Source organism: Ambystoma mexicanum, chromosome 8 (genome assembly GCF_040938575.1).
Source record: "Ambystoma mexicanum isolate Mex_15411 chromosome 8, UKY_AmexF1_1, whole genome shotgun sequence".
Classification (NCBI taxonomy): domain Eukaryota; kingdom Metazoa; phylum Chordata; class Amphibia; order Caudata; family Ambystomatidae; genus Ambystoma; species Ambystoma mexicanum.
Window position 1 is genome coordinate 586,665,722 of NC_090929.1, and position 17,473 is coordinate 586,683,194.

A 17,473-nucleotide genomic window follows, 5' to 3' on the forward strand; every position below is an offset into this window, starting at 1 on the left:
TAAGCTGCAAAAACATCACAAAAAGTTATTTGAACAGGCCCATCCCCCACTGCTCCATTTTAAAGGAGCATAGTGACCCAAACCCATGTTCTCTACCTTGTTCTTCATAGACATATCTGAGAAGAACAAGTTACTTACCTTATCTGGTAACGTTCTTTCGATGGGATGTTCCTCCGACGTATTCCACATCTATGACAGGTAATGACCACAGCGGTGCTGCTTCGGAACATTTTCAGCAGAGGGCGTCCTGTGTCAATGACGTCGAAACGTCGTTCCACGAGAGCCTCCGTCGAGTGTCGACGTCACCGGATGTTATATGTAGGACGCACAGTGCCCGTAGCCTCAGTTGTAGTTTTTTCCAGAACGTGTGGCACCAATCTCCTGCCAGTATGACTGCAGAAAGCCTTGCGGAAACTAAGCTGCAATCGCATAAGAAATTCTGCAGAGGGGCAGGCTGGGAGGGTTCGATGTGGAATACGGAGGAACATACCATCGAAAGAACGTTACCAGATAAGGTAAGTAACTTGTTCTTCGAGGGGATTGTGTCCTCTGACGTATTCCACATCTATGACAGACTCCCAAAGCAGTACCACCGTATGGAGGGAAAAGAATTTCAAAATTTGGAATTTTATAATGCCCAATCAAATTGCTGAATAGAGGACTGCCTTACCAAAGGCCAAATCCCGCCCATGGATGGAGTCCAAGGAATAGCGTCTCACAAAAGTATGCAAATATTGTGAATCGGAATGCCCCTCTGTAGAGCCGTGGAGGCAACCACACCCCTAGTACAGTGAGCCTGTAAGCCTACTGAGGGTCCTTTTCGCCAAAACGGTAACACTCAGATCGTCAAAATGATCCATCTGGACAAGGTCTGCTTGGAAACAGCCTGACCTAAACGCCTTCCAGCATAACCAACAAAGAGCTGATCGTCCACTCGGACTCAGGACATCCGTGAAAGATAGAAACTCAAAGCTCTCCTAGGATCCAACCTATGGAGCCTCTCCTCTTCCTTACCAGGATGTGGAGGAGGATAAAACGCCGGAAGAATTACCTTCTGACTCAAATGGAATTCCGACACAACCTTCGGAAAAAAAGAAGGCCGCACCCTAAGGACAACCCTGTCCTTATGGAACACAGTGAAGGGTGGCTTGGCGGAAAGTGCCTGCAACTCACTCCCCCTGCGTGCGTAAGTACCAGCAACTAAAAATACAGTTTTAAAGGACAACAGTCGCAATGGACAAGAATGTAAGGGCTCAAACGGAGCTCCCATCAGGAACTTTAAAACCAAATTCAAATCCCATCCCGGCACCTGGAAAGGTGACGGCGGAAACACATTAGTTAGCCCTTTTAGAAACTGAGAAATCAAAGGAATCTTAAAATAAACATTCCTCAGACGAGCGCCGCCAGGTAACCCTTAAATGGTACGCCGCTTGCAGGCCCTTTTGGGCAAAGGAAAGTAAAAAAAGACAAAACCAACATTGAAAAGGATCCACATTCTGTACCCTGCACCAGTCACATAACTTTCTCCAAAGGCAACGGTACAGGGATTTTGTTGCGGGCCTTCTGGCCGAAAGCAACACCATCACATCTTCGGAGAGATCCCAATCCTTATACCCAACCTTTCAGATACCAAGCATGAAGGCTGAGAGACTTGACCTCTGGATGGATAACCCGACCCCCCCCCTCCCGTCAGATCGTCTCGGTACGGAAGACGGCGTGGAGGGCAGATGGACAGGTCTAGAAGGTCCGGGTACCACGCTCTCCTAGCCCAAGCCGGAGCAATGAGTATCATTCAGGAACCGAACCTCTGTAACCTCTGCAAGACTTGCGGAATGACGGGAACTGGAGGAAAAGTGTACAGCAGTGGGAAGGACCACTACACTACGAACTCATCCCCCAAGGCTCATCTTGGAGGAAATTCCCGTGAGCAAAACCTCTAGCAATTCCGGTTGACACTGGTGGTGAAGAGATACACTTGTCTGGTTCCCCAAAGGGCGAAGATCCCCAGAAGAACTTCCTGAGCCAGCTCCCACTCGTGAGAGGCCGTGCTCTGCCTGCTCAGAGCATCTGCTGCCGCATTTGTCTCCGGCCAGATGTGCCGAAATCGAAACTTCCTGCTGGATGGCTCACAGCTGCATCGCCTCCCTGCACAAAGGGAGTGACCCTGACCCCCTTTTTTGCTGAGGTAGTGCATGGCCACTGTATTGTCTGTCATAATCAGGAGATCCTTCCCCCGCACAGACGGCAGAAAAGCCTTCAGGGCTAGCCTGACAGCCCGCAGCTCTAACAGATTCATGTGGAGTCTGGACTCCGATGGAGAACGGCCATTGGCTGCCAACTCGTTGGCATGAGTTACGAAACCCGTGAGGGATGCGTCAAGTCACGATCGTCACCTCCGGCCGCGGTTGCCAAAATGGAGCTCCCTTCATCAGATTGCCTTGGACGGCCCACCACAAAAGATCCTGGGCGACCAAGGGTGGAATCTGAACGGGATCCGACATCCTGCTGGAGAAATGCGACCACTGCATCTTGAGAGCCCACTGCAGAGATCTCATCCGCAGTCTGGCCTCTGGCACCAGGAAAATGCAGGATGCCATGAGGGCGAGGAACCTCAAGAACTCGAACGCCGGGAGACTCTGGGCGCGTTGAAATGTGTCCATCATCTGCAGAATGTGATGAGCCCTCACCTGGGGAGGCAAACACTGCCCCAGGGATGTGTCGAGCACTGCTCCGATGTATTGGAGCCACTGGGTAGGTGTCAAATGGGACTTCGTTAAATTGAGGGAGAAGCCCAGCCTGTAAGGGAGTGGCAGGTGACGGACAGATGATCCAGGGCTTGCTCGGGAGAGTGCGCCCTGATCAGCCAATCATCCAGGTAGGGGTAGACGTGAATCCCCTTTCCCGAGATACGCTGCCACCACCACCACCATCAGCTTGGTGAAGACCCTCGGGGCAGAGGTCAATCCGAAGAGCAGCACCCGAAACTGAAAATGCAAGTCGCCAACTGCGAACCTCAGTTACTTCTGTGCTTGGGATGAATCGGCACATGAAAGTAAGCATCCTTGAGGTCGAGAGACAACAACCAATCCTGAAGTTGAAGGGCCTGGAGGACTTGAGAAAGAGTGACCATCTTGAACTTGTCCTTCCTAAGGAGCTTGTTCAACCAACGCAAGTCCATGATGGGTCCTTCCCTTGAATGGCCACTAGCCTCTCCAAGGGTGAAGCCAGGCAAGTCACCATGTTGAGTCTGGCGCCGAGGAACTGCACGTTCTGCCATGGCGTCAGCCAGGCTTTTGGATAGTTTACAGAGAATCCCAGTAACAGTGATTATCCAGACTGTCTCGTGTGGTCAACAGCCAGTTCCCGGGAGTAGGCGTGTATCCGCCAATCATCCAAGTACGGATATGCTTGTATGCCCTGCAGATGGGCCGCCACCAGGGCCAGGCACTTTGTGAACACTCGTATGACATATTTCAAGCCGAATGGTAGGGCCTTTAACTGGTAGTGCTGGCCTTGCACCACGAACCTAAGGAACCGGTTTCTGGTGGATGGGGATATTATAGGTTATTTATAAACGTGCTTAATACCCAGGAGGTATCCAAGCGCGTACCCGGAATCAAACCTATGGTGCTCTGTGTCGTCTTGCTTCCAAGGCGAGCACGTTGTCCCTGAGCTATTCTCCCAGACATGGAAGTATGTGTCCTGTAGGTCCAACGACATCAAGAAAACCCCTTCCTCCAATTGGCCAAGCATGTGCTGCAACGCGCCCATACTGAATTGTTGGGACTACAGGTACTTGTTCAGACTGCGCAGATACCCCCAGTCTTCTTTCTTACTAGAAAATATCTGGAATAGACTGCAGAGCACTGGAGTCGTGGGGGAATGAGCTCGATTCACCCCTTCCGTAACATGGCTCGCACTTCTTCCAGGAGCTCAGGGACATGAAGTTCACGATGTGGAACCAGTGGAATACGTGGGCACCTGCGTTGTAACTCCAAGGTGTGTCCCTGGGCGAGAGCGCTCTGCACCCATCCATCTGTGCTGATCTTTCTCCACTCGCCGACTAACCTAGTCAGCCGGCCTTCCACTTGGGTGCACGGGTGGGAGCTTGACGTCTTGGCCGGTTCAGGCTGGTCTGGGTGCCGGCGCCAACCTCTGCTAACGTAGGGCTGGGAGCAACCTCCTGCGTGGTGGATTGGGGAGGTTGTATGATGTGGAGAAGGAACAAGTTACTTACCTGTAACTGTTCTTCAGCATGGATCTGGCATGGATTAATTTGCTCATGAATATTCCCAGTCAGGCTGAGATAAAGATCAAATCTGTTTCAGTTTCACTTCTTAACTGTCTTTTCTCTAACAACCAATCACTGGTTTCTGGGTCATACTGCCACCAGCCAATGACTGCCCTCTACCTAAGCCCCTCCTCTGGCAGCCACCTTCAGATTTGGTAGCACGTAAAGTGGCAGTAGGACCAATAGAAGAGCCACAGAGGGGTAAGCGGAAGGGTTCACATGTGAATCTATGCCAGACCCATGCTGGAGAAAAGTTACAGTTAAGTTCCTTCCCCAGAATGGGGTCTGGCATGGCTTTGCATGCTCATGAATAAGGAATACATAGCAGCACACACATGCACAACCACGGGAGGTGGCAAGGCTCAAGATTAAGCATCTCTTACCTCCAGGCTCACCTTCAAGGGAACAGGTTGCGCAGCATTCCTTGGCCGACTCTGGACTCCTCCCTGGAATCCTTGTCGACTCAGAACTTCGTGAAGGTGTGCGTCAACCTCCATGTAGCAGCCCTGCAGATGTCAAGCAGTGTCACACCAGACAGGAATGCCATAGTTGCAGCGATCGCTCTGGTCGAATGGGCTCTCGGACGGCCAGGCAACAGTCAGTTTGCCAACCGGTGACAATGGGTGGTGCAGCATGAGAGCCACCTGGAAATGGAAGCCTTGGAGAGGGTCTTCCATGGTTCACAAGGCCAAAGTTCACAAAAGGTTGCAACGTCTTCCTAAAACTCTTTGTGCGGTCCATGTAGAACTTCAGCGCTCTAGCCACATCCAGCGAGTGCAAAGTCCTCTCAGACGGCGACAAAGGTGTCGGGAAGAATACAGGTAACGCCAAGGGCTCGTTTAGATGAAAGTCCGACGGCACCTTGGGCATGAAGGAGGGGTGTGCCGTAGCACCACCCTCATCTCATGGAATGTCAAGTAAGGTGGTTTACAAGAGAGGGCCTAGATCTCTCCCACTCGTCGTGCGGAGGCGATGGCCACAAGAAACGCCGTTTTCCATGACAAAAACGTCAGTGGCGCTGAATGCATAGGCTCGAACGGTGGACCCATGAGCCTAGTAAGCACCACATTGAGCATGAGTGAAACAGTCCTTTGACAAACTCCTCGAGTCAAAGATGCGACCATAAGGAGGATCGCCCAGGCGATCTGGTGTAGCAGGAGATGGCTGCCAGATGGAAGCATGGGCCAGTCCTGCCTTGGCCAACAACAACAAATACAGAAGCACCTGCAGAGCAGTGACTCGTAGAGTGTCAATCTTCTGAGTGCAGCACCAAACAGCAAGCCTCTTCCACTTGTACCCATAGCATTTCAGAGTAGATGAAGCTCTGGAACTCTTAGCCCCCAAACTTGTGCTGCAGGAGCCAGGCCTTCAGGTTCAGTGATCCTGGGTCGTGGTGCAGAATCGTGCCTCCTTCCCTGGCGAGAAGAACTGCGTCCGCCGGAAGCTTGACTGGAGGGGACGCCGACATGTCCAGAAGGTCCGGGTACCATATCTGTCTCGGCCACGCCGGTGTAACGAGGATCATCCTGCACCGAGACCTTCTGAGTTGATCGACTAGTCGAAGACGCAACGGAGGGAACGCATACAGAAACAGGCCATCCCAGGGGAAAGGAGAATGTGTCACCCATGCTCCCTGGCTGGGGAAATCTGCTGGCGAACCTCCAGGACTTGGTGTTCCGTCGCAAACAGATCGATCTGGGGATTGTCCCATATGCGGAACAGGTGATCCACTTGGTCCTGCCGAAGTTCTCACTCATGGCAAGAGCACAGCTCCCTGCTGAGAGTCAGCGATTGTGTTCTTCACTCCTGCTAGATGAAACGTGACGAGGAACATCGCCTGTGCTATGGCCCAGTGCCATAGGTCCTGTGCCTCTTTGGAGAGTGCTGGGGATCTGGTTTCCCCCCTGCTTCTGGATCCACAGCGTGCACAGCCAAATGAGGTAAATGCAGGACGACATCATGCCGAGTAGGATATTGATGGATCTTACCCATGCGACCTTCAGGGCCAACAGCCGTTGTACCTTGCCCAAGATGGCTGCAGTCCTTTCCACCGACGATGTTGAGTCGGTCTCCCAGAAACAGTCCATCCTGCGATGGAGTCAAGCAGAACTTCACAAAGTTTATCGAGAACCCCAGTTCCGACAGGAGTTGGACCATCTTCGCTGTGTGGTCGACAGCGATGTCCCTCGAGTTCGCCCGGATGAGCCAGTCATCCAGGTACTGGTACACGTGGATCCCTCGTAGACGTAGCTGCGCCGCCACCGGGCCCAGGCACTTGGTGAACACTCGTGGTGCTGACTTCAACCCGAAGGGAAGGGCCCTCGAACTGGTAATGTCCTTGAACCACGAAGCGTAGATACTTGGTGTCCTTTCTGTATGGGGATGTGAAAATAGGCATCTTCAAAGGCCAGCGACAATAGAAAACCCCCCTCTTCCAGCTGTCCTAGCACATGCTAAACGGTCCCCATCCGAAACTTTTGGGACTTGATGTACTTGTTCAGACGGCAGAGGTCCAGGATGGGCCTCCAACCGCCGGTCTTTTTTCTGACAGGGGAAGTAACAAGAGTACGCTCTAGCCCCGAAGCTTCTTCGGGAGGAGCTAGATCGCCCCCCTTTCTTAACATGGTCCGTACCTCTAGCAGTAGCTGAGTGACGTGGTTTTCCTGACGGGCCACTGGTGGCATCCTTGGACACTTCAGTTGGAACTCTAGAGATATCCCTCAGTGGCTGCTGGGGTGGAGGCGGGGACCATGGCGTTTGAGGCTTAGGCTGATCTCCTCTGTCGCCACCGCCCTGTTGCTCCTCGTCTGTCTCCTCGTCGTCACCTTAGTCATCGCCCTCGTCAGGATCCTTCCAGTACGGTCTGCTCTCGACGCATCTCCCCTCCTAGAGGACAGGGAGGTTGGAGTTCTTCCTCTGAGGAAATGTCTGTGCCCTGGAGGACAACTGTGCGCCCCCTCTCTGCGACCAGGGGAGACTTTCATGAAATGATGGGCATCACCTTTTCCGGGGTCTTCTCGATGGGCTGGAAAGAGGACGACTCCTGGAAGGGAGACCCTTGCCTCAGGGACCAAACCCTGAATATACTGCAGGCCTAAATAAAAACCGGAGAAAGGTTTCTAGATCAAGAGCAGTTGTGATCGTGCCAAACTAGGTTGGTATCAAAGATAGGGTCACTTGTTTTTTGTAAATACAGAATTTGTAGCTACAAACCATCGCTTTCACTAGCCTCTCATGTGAGGGTTTTGGAAGCGATATTGCCAGACATATTTCTCACTTAAGGGCAGCCATACCACAGGCAGGACTGGCCCCACTAACTGATGAGCCCATATACGCAGCCCTACCATCAGCCAGATAGAACCCAAATCTCGCATACATGCGACAGAAGGATATACTCTTGCACTTTTAGAGACCCATTGGAATCTAGCGTCACAACCCTAAAACTATACATTCATTTCCTCCTGATGAGCCAGCACTCTACCTGCTGGGGAAATACGTGTAGAGGACCAGGAATTTAAGGATCTCTCTAACCCCAAAACCTGTATAAAGATCAACTTTATTTGAAATATATCTAAATAAACCTACAAATTATTCACAAAAAAACAAGTGACTATCGTTGATACCAACCTAATTTGGCGCGATCACAGCTTCTCTCATCTCGAAACCTTTCTTTAACTTAAGTATTGGGCAGACATGCTACTCGAAGCGGCAGGTCAGCGACAACGAACACCCAAAATTTCAAAAACACAGAGGTTCGCCAGGAGCTTGAACTATGTCTGCAAACACACTAAATAAAAACATACATGATAGCGACTGGTGTAATTTTACTAGGCAGCACCAGGTCATATGCTTGCAGGAAACCTGGGCAGTGGAAACCGAGTGGAGGTATGCTAATATGGGGGGACTCAATTCGTATTCTCAAATATTGTTGAGGTAAAGTGCAACTGTAGTGACATCCAAGAAATATTGATTGAATTATGCAATTGCAGGTGGTGCTTTTTTCAACTTGTAGAATAGGCAGGCACGTGGACAACGTATGAAACTATTTATGTGTAGAAAAGCAAAATAAAAGTATGGCAAGCAAATCACCGTAACACTAGTATCATTATGGTAGCAGGTGATCAGAATGCACAGTTGGAGCCTTCACGCCCAACTGACAGCTTGGCAGAAGATCTAGCCAGGGACATACCTGGCATAGTTGCCCCATATCCCAAAAGGCAAAATAAGCATGCCTTTCAATTGCACGCAAATGGCCTAGCCTAAATCTCAGAGTATGCAACGAGAGACTAAGGGGAGCTGTTCCAGCTAAACCCACTTTTGTAGCAAATAATTGTGCAACGCACATGGACTATATTATGCTCAATATACAAGCATGGGCCATGGCTCAGAATGCAAGGTCATTCCTAGATGCAAAAGCTACCACAGACCATTAGTAATTTCCCTGGCAACTGGTGCCGTTACGCAACCTATTGATAATCATAATAATCAAAATGTCCCAATTAATATGGTGGGAAATGCTAGACTGTGTATAAAGTGGAGCAACATGGAGCTAAAGCAAATATTATTGGTCCTGTATGAAGACATGATGGTACCTCTTACTTGTGTATTAGGTAACCGCGAAGTAGCATATTTTGAAATATTAGAGTCCTCAGAGATAATTATTCAAAAGACATGCAACTATCCCTGCAACAGCGGTTAGAGCGGCAACTACAACAAAAACTCCTTGGTATGATGGTGTAGGGATGCAAAAAAGAGGCTAATCCATTGTGCCAAAAATGTAAAGTGTACAGGAGAAGAGCTCTGAAGCCAGACTTCCCTATAAAAGAAAACTATAGCCCAAAAAAAACAAGAAAAAAAAAAAACCAAGCATCTCAAATCTGGGAGCAAATTAATGAAGAAATTCAAAACAAAGATTCACGCAAATTCTGGAAAATCAATGGCAGCACTGAATATTGATGATAGGAAATATATACAAGGTAACATTAGCAAAAAAAGCTGGTGGGATATAGTGAGCTATGCATGATCCTGTAACTTTTAGCCTTTTAGACGTTTGCAGACAGGATGGACGTCTGGGGACTTCCTGGGACTAGGAAGCATCAATATAACCAATACCACAGGGGACAATACGGACACCCTGATTCATGGAATTATTTGCGTGAAAAACGCAGATTTGCGCCTTTATGCCCGAAAATACCTGTTTGAAGTATGGGGATTTTCAGGCAGAAAGGCGTGCAAATCTGCATTTTTCACGCAAATAATTCCATGAATCAGGCTAAATATCTTTGACCCTTCTAATATAAAAAGTTACACATAGACCAACATTACAACCATGTAGTACCCCTCAAAATGTACATCCATCCATATACAATTAAACAATTGTATATGGATGGATGCACATGTAAAAACTTTGGTAATCAGCACACAATAATATGGATTATACGAAGTAAAAAATAACTGTACACCTCATGTTATCAGTTCAGTGCAACTCTTCATACAAACTGAAATGCAGGGAGCAGCAGACTGCAAAATAGTCTCAGAAAATAGTAATCTTTGTTTTTCTTTGTATAGGAACCATTCATTAAATAAACAAATGTTCACACTTTATTCATAAATAAATATGACCACTGTATATTTTGACAGAAATGGTAGAGAAACTGATTGGTTGTAGGTGGAGTGGTATTTCCCCCAAAGAGAAGAAACATACATAACGTAGTCAAAATTTCAATCTTTTTTTTATACTCCATAATGTAGAACAAGTCACACCCAAAAGTAATCGTGAACAAACTGACCTACCAGAAAGAGAACCACAATTAAATCCCAGACACTCGGACGCCAGAGGCGGTCTTCGGTCCAGAATCCCGCCAAAGGTATAGAAACAAAGGGATCAAACCTAGTTTGGCACGCCGAGACAAACACTAGAAGGACCTTCCCAAAAAGAAATAGCGAAAAAAGACGACCGGGACCTGTTTAAATAAAGGGGCTTAAGGTGCCATCTTGAAAAACATGGCTCCCATGATTTTTAGCTATCGTGTTCGCGGTCAGGAAAAATCATGGTAGTTCGTTAAAACCACTGCCACCAGCCATTTCAATAGGAAAGGGTAGCATTTGACTGCTACATGAGTTTCTAGACATAGGGGATACTAGGTAACCCCTCCAGCACTGTATTGTAAGATTGTGTGTGCTGGGCCTAGGAATTTAAAGACTAGTAAAGTCAATTTAACTTTACATTCTCTGGGAAACAGTTTATCCCAGAGAAGGTATTTAAACCTTGGGACAGCCTAAAAAGCTTCCCTGTGTCACTGCACTGAGGGTGCTGTGTAACATGAAAAGATGATGCCTATGGAGTGATCTAAAACTCCATGAAAACACAGAAAACACAGAAAACACATTGAAATGAAAAGTTCAAAGTCCCAAAGGTCAGCAAAAGAGCTGGGGGTCTCTAAGGTAGAGATGAATTAGGAATCATTCTCATAAATGTGCTAACACCCCCCAAACCCTCCCGAGGGCCGTGGACAGTCACGAAAGTCTGCGGTCTCCACAATCCACTTTACATGCAGGGAATTGGAGGACCTGAAGGGTACGTGCGTGGACATTTGCGGACGGCAATGCACAGGGCAGCCCTTCTACCCTTTTTTGCTTTATCTGTGTAACACTTCCCAATTGGTTACTTTCCAACAGTCACACATCAATTAACCAATCAGATCCAAAAACTAACTCTGCACCTTAGTTCAACATTTCAAATGTACCTTTCAACTAGAGTAAATTTGTCCTGAGATTCAGCCTCCTCTAGCACAAACTACTGTTCAAAGTGTTCAGGATTTCCATTTCCAGATTCAAGAACATCTACATCGAAGACGACATACTACATGTATGCTTAACCTTTGAAAAGTAATTTTTACCAACTTTTTATACATGCATAATCTCCATAAGGTATGCTGCTTCTTAACCACTGCTATCAGATTCAGTGTAGTGCCAACAGTTCACATATACTCACAAAAGCCACTAATACTAGCCCAGCAGTGTTTACCAAGTCCATTTTCCTTACCTTTACAGAAATCTAAAAACGTTAGTGCTCCTCATACACCTAAGCATTCTAAATCGGTTAAATGCATTGCTAAAAGGCATCAGCGTTGCCTACATTTATGGGGACAGTGTCCAAGAGACTGTGCTACTAGATTCCATGTAATAACAACTTATTCCACCTGCTCACATCAACTGCCAGTATTGTTCAAATATTGTGCAACTGCGTTGTCCTTACTTGTACAAAAGTTACATTTTAGGGCTCCTAATACACCCATGTATTTTTTTTGTCTTTCAATAAAGTGCTGCTAAAAACAGGCAACCTTAAAGGCAACAGTTTTCCTTGCAAATGAAGATGTACTGTTTTCCTACCAGTGGTATCAGACGCCATATATTGCCAAGATGTTCCACCTTCTCACATCAACTGACACTTAATACTACAATAGCAGTTCTTGTCAACTGCATTTTCCTTGGTGTTCAGAAATGTAAACACACTGCTGCTTCTCATACACGTAAGCATGGCGTGTCTTTTACTCAAAGGCTACAAATTGTTATTTCAAAAGGGCAATACGTTTCCCTACATATAAAGCCACACAATTTTGCAGGCACTGCTACCACATTACACGTAGTGCCAACATATAGCAACTGCCTGTATCAAGCACCAGCTAACACTATCGTACTAATACATTGTAACTACATTTTCCTTACTTGTAATAAGTTGGCAATGGTGAGGCGCCCATTACACCTATACATGTTTTGCCTTTCAATAAAGTACATATGAAGGTCCGTTTCCCAACCTGTGTAATCAGATACCATATAGTGACAACATTTCTCACCTATTGAAATCAAGAGCCAGTTAATTCTACCATAGCACAAGGTGCATTTTCGTTACCTTTACAGAAATGTAAAAGGTTATGCTACTCATACACCTATGCATTGTGTGTCTTTTACTAAAATGCTTTTAAAGATAGGCATGCCTAGAATGCAACCACATTCCTTACATATAAGGCTTCAATATTTTACAGACCATGCTACCATATTCCAGGTAGTGCCTACATATATCACCAGCTTATAAAGTACAGTTACAACTATTGCAGAAATATTTGTAAACAATTTCTCAATTCTAAAAAAGAGGTAGCAATATCCCATATATCTATATCCCTACTACTTAAACATTATCACATGTACCAACCACCTTTGGTTCACATTTGCAAAACAAATGCCAACGACACCTTCAGAACAAAGAAAACTAACTGTTGTAAGGGTCAGGCATGTCCAGAGTACTCCAACTATGGTAAGGCAATTGGGCCTGAAGACTCACACCTGCAACCTGTCAAATGGTTGCAAGTGTATAGAAGGTGGAGTCGACAAGGAGAACAGAGACCAGCAGGAGAGAAGCTGAGCCGGGCGTTGAAGGCATGAGGGGAGAGAAATTCTGTGGAGAAGGCGGCGGCATAGTAGGGTCCTGCTGGGAAGGCAGGACAGCAGCAAGTACCTAGAAGGAACTGTGGCGCTGAGGCCTGTGCGGGCCGTGGGAGGGTGGTGGGAGCCTCATTGGTCGGGTGCCCACAGCAGGAGCTGCGGGGCATGTAAGAACTCTCATAGCTGCAAGCTACCGGCAACTCTACAGAAAGCAAGCGGAGCTGCTGGCAACACACAGAGAGGAGCGAAGTGCGAGCGGGGCTCGCAATTCAACGGAAACCTGCATGAATAGCAGAAGAGACAGCAGAAACCCGGAGGAGATGCCAGGGGCCGGTGAGTGAAAAGAGGAACACTCGAACCGGGGCGTGCCTGGGGGCTGGTACAGGGCAACAGTTAATGTAATTTCTCTTTGCTCAAATCCTTGTTCACATAGTGGTGTCTCAGTCTCTTCCACCCTGTGCTCAATTGCTGATACTTGCTTCTTTAATTCTGTGATAGATTTAGTGAGGCTAATGGTGCAGTCTTTAATTTCTTTCTTCATCTCCGCCAGCATATCTTGCAGGTCTGAGTGTCTCGTGGGAGAGTCTTAATTTTCTGCGACCATGTCGGAGCTTACCGGCGAGTGCATCTGTGCCACAGTCTGTACTGGTTTCTTTGCAGGGTCTTGACTCTACATCATGGCTGTAATGTCACCTGAGATAGGTCCTTCCAGTCAGCCGTTTCTTTTCTGCTTCTCTCTGCCTGCACCAGTATCGCCGCCGCCTCTTCAGGCTTCCTCGCTATTTCTCTTCCTTCACCCCCCGTATGAGTCACTATGGAGGGGGATGGGGGGGTGACTCCTCCAATTATGCCGGGTCCCTGCAGTTCAATGTGTGGGGCTTGCCTTCCTTTTCTGCTTCTATGCTGTTCATAGGGGTCAGTTAACTTTCCCTCCCATTGTGTGCTGCGTCTTCTCCATTAGGAATAGATTAGATGTGCATCTCAGGGTTCCTTAGGCTGCATTTACAGGTGTGGGAGGCATGCTCGTGCCTGGTTTCCTTTGTGTGCCTCAAAGTGCCTGGCTGGTACCCCAGGCTGCCTCCCCTACGCTATCTCCAGATTTCCACTGGCCACTGCGCTTGCTGCTCTCCTGGGGTAGTGGGCCACTTGGATTCCCTTTACTGCTGGCTGCTCCGTTATGCGTAGTGCTCGCTCCGCTTGTCATGCGGTTCAAATTACAGGCTCCTGATCGTATCTTTAATTCCTCTGCCGTAGCATCTTTCCTCCGGTACGCCCATTATGTGTGCACAGCGGGGCCATGCATGCCTTCATGGTACGCTGTATATGCGCGTTCACCTCCCTTTCGCGGAGGCGCGTATAGTGGTGCAGCGGGCGTCTCTCCCCTCCAGCTTGCCACTGCTCGCATCGTGGCTGGGGTTGCGCTGTAAGGGCTGCAGCATCTGTGCACGGTCCTCCGGAGGCTAATCCGAATGTTACACTGTCTCTGGTCTCTTCTAACAGTCCGCGCGCCATCTTGGTTAGGTTTGGTGCAGACTTTGTTTTTCACTGCTTTGTCCAGCGGCCTTCAGTCGATTCCTCCTCTGCAGGGGGGTGTTCTCCCTACATTCCGGTGCGGGTTTCTTCCCTCAGACTATGGTATGGACTCCTCTGAATTGGTTAAAGGGGCTAAGAGAAGACGCGGGTGCCATAGCTCACCGAGAGAGCATGTTCCTGTCCTCCGCAATAGTTAATGTCAAATGAACAAAAGATGTGCAAGATGCAGTAAGCCAAAAGTAAAGGGTTATGATGAAAAATATGAATAAGACGAACAGTGAGCAAAAGAATATAAGCTATTAAATATTGAATACGGAACTAAAAGAAAGCTTTTCTGACAAGCTTATGAAAGCTTTTGACTGGACGCATTGTAAAGTCTTTCTTTGGCACAAGGAAGTACATTGAACAGATGCCCTTGTTTAACTGGTTTGCCGGGATGATTTCTATGGCGTCCTTTAGTAGCAGTGGTTTGACTCCTTCCAGCAGAAGGGGGATGTTCTACTGCGTCATTTGTCTTTGTCTTGGGGGGTGGTTTGGTGGTGTCTGTACGAGTTCTATAAAATAGCCTACCGCCACAGTGGAAAGTAACCACTTGTCGGACGTGATCCCCTCCCATGCATGGATAAAATTAGAAATACGACCTACTGGAGAGGCATGGGAGGGGACATGGAGCGGGAGGTCATTGCTTTGTGGGTGGGGGGGCGGGAGAGGTGGTGGAGCCTCCAGAGGAGGAGGAGGATCTGCCTCTACCTCGACCTTCTGGGGCCCCTTTGAAAATGTTGGGAGGATTGCTGCTGCGAGGACACCCAAAATGATGTCTGCCCTGTATGGTTGCAATTGGAGGACCGCTGGGAGCTTGCTCTTCTGAAACGGTGTGTATTAAAGGTGCCCCTCTGCACAAAAGGTTTGTTCGTAAACTGTCCCAGGGATTTGAGGGCATCATACTCCTCCTTAGCACTTTAGTGCATCCTCAACCGCTGTCCCAAATAGGACGTTAGGCTCAATTGGCACATTTAAAAGGGTGGCTTGGGTTTCCAGTTTGAAACCTGATTGACGTAGCCATGTATGGCATTTAATGAGGGTACCCTCAGCTACTATACGGTCTGCATTATCTGGTGCATCCAGATAATTTTTCAGTATACAGCTTGCCACCTGTTTATCTTCAGCTGCTGTTCTTAAAAAGCTGTGTTTTTAGGGGCTCCGGGGCAGAGTCCATTTGTTGTGAGACCTCCCACTTGTGGCAATTATAATTCGCCAGGAGCGTAGTGTTAGCTATCCTTACTTGGTAAGCAGCAGAGGAAGTTACTTTCCTGCCCAGCATATAAATCTTTCTGATCTCCTTGTCAGGAGGTGATTCGGCAGAGGCTAAAGGTGTACCTGCTCTTTTTCTTGTGGTGGTGACCACGAGAGAATCTGGCTTTAGCTGGCCCCTGATGTACAAAGGGTCTGACGTGACTGGTCTAAACATTCTCGAAGCAAGTTGACTGCCCTTGGCAGGTTGGGGGTAAGCAAAGAAGGCTGAATACACACCTCTGTATAGATTGGAGCAGTGGAACTGTGCTGCAGATCTCATACACAAGGATGTCCTCTTCAAAGTCCTTGTCGACTTGAGTGCCTGGGTATCGATTTTAAAATGTTCAGCAACTTTTAAAAAGGAGGTCATTATATTGCAGCTGGTTATCAACAGGAGAATCAGCCACTGGTTGGTCAATATTTTCTGGAGATTGAATAATGTTTACTTCATGTTCCTAATAATATTGGTCTGTATCCTCCGTGTCCCCTTGGTCTGCTATTGAATCAGGGTCCTGCAAATCTGTAGTATCAAAATAGTATAGGTCGTCAGACATGTTTTGATAGGCAGAGGTACTAGGCTGTGTCACGTCTAGGCGAGTCTTTTGGCGTCTGGCTGCTTTGCGTTGAGGGGGCCCCTTGGAGATTGGTTGATTTGATCAGGGTGTTGATCAAAGAAGTTGACAAAGCTAGACATTCTCCTCATTACCCTATCAAACTGATACTGAGGTCCATTGACTGGAGAGCTTGTAAAGACTGCGGGAACAGTCGTAGGGAAAGGCTCTGGTTCCGGGGGCTATTTGTGGTTCATTGCCCGAGAGGGTGTCACTAGGTGGACACTAGGTGTGCCAATGGTTTATGGGATAGGGGCGTGGAAGATTGAGTTTTCCAACGTCTTTGTTTTGACAAGAGTGTCTGAGACATGTTTAATGAGTTTACTCTTGAATTCTTAGGAAGGGCCGTCAACCAGTCTTTCGGCGCACTGTCATCGGTTCTCAAGTACTTGCCTGATCATGGTGTCGGAAACAGACTTCGGTGTCGGTTTTAGGGGCCGGTCATATGGCGAACGCAATGGCCCAGAGGACAGGGATATTTTCGGACCTTTCCTTCGACACCGCGTGTGGCTTATTGGTTGATGGAGTGGTCGCCTGTCGGCCATTGGGGGGGTGGGGGAGGAGGGTGTGTTTAGTGTGGCGTGTAGTGACAGTGTCTGAGCTGCCGGGTGTCTGCATAGCAGAAATGCCTGTTGGAGTAGGGGGCTCACGTGCAGGAATCCATCTGGTCCTGATCGCCCTCGGCATCCCTTAGAACGCTGCCATCGCTGGAGTCTCCCACATCGTCCATGGCAGTGGGCTCAGCCTTCCGGCCGTTGGGCCGAAACAGTTGCAGGACTTTATGGTCCCTAGGAAGGCAGAGATTACACACCATGTGTGAATCCTTCCAGGGAAACATTAAATGCTGTGTTTTCCATAGTATGGAAAGATGGCAGCTCAGTGATGTAAAAGGAAGAATAGGCATCCTCCAAATTAGATCAATGATGTCCTCCCCCCACTCTCCCTACTGTGTAGGGCAGAGGTTCAGAGAGACGGTGAGTCACTGTCGACGAATGGTCTGGTCCTCGAAAGCCATCAGAGAACTTGCAGTGTATGGCCGTTGAAAGGATAGGAAGAAAGTCTAAATGTAAACTTTGTATAAGTAATAGTATTAGCCAGAAGAAAGAACTCTGCAAATTTCGTCTGACTATGATGATGGGAAAAAAAAGAAAAAAACAATCTGAGGGACCTTGACGCGTGAAGGAAAATGGGTACAGGAGAAGTCACATTAGGGATAGTATTACTGGCACGCCCGTCAACGTCCCTTTGAGTTTAGAAACAAAAAGTATAATACTCTGCGGCTACCACTAGATGTCGGCCTATG

At 48.0% G+C, this 17,473-nt stretch overlaps 1 protein-coding gene across 1 annotated transcript in view; it reads right to left on the bottom strand.

Moving 5' to 3' along the window:
* Positions 1 to 17,473, bottom strand: part of ICMT (isoprenylcysteine carboxyl methyltransferase) — a 196,104-nt gene that overhangs the window by 99,910 nt on the left and 78,721 nt on the right. The gene's annotated exons all lie outside the window — the stretch shown is intronic.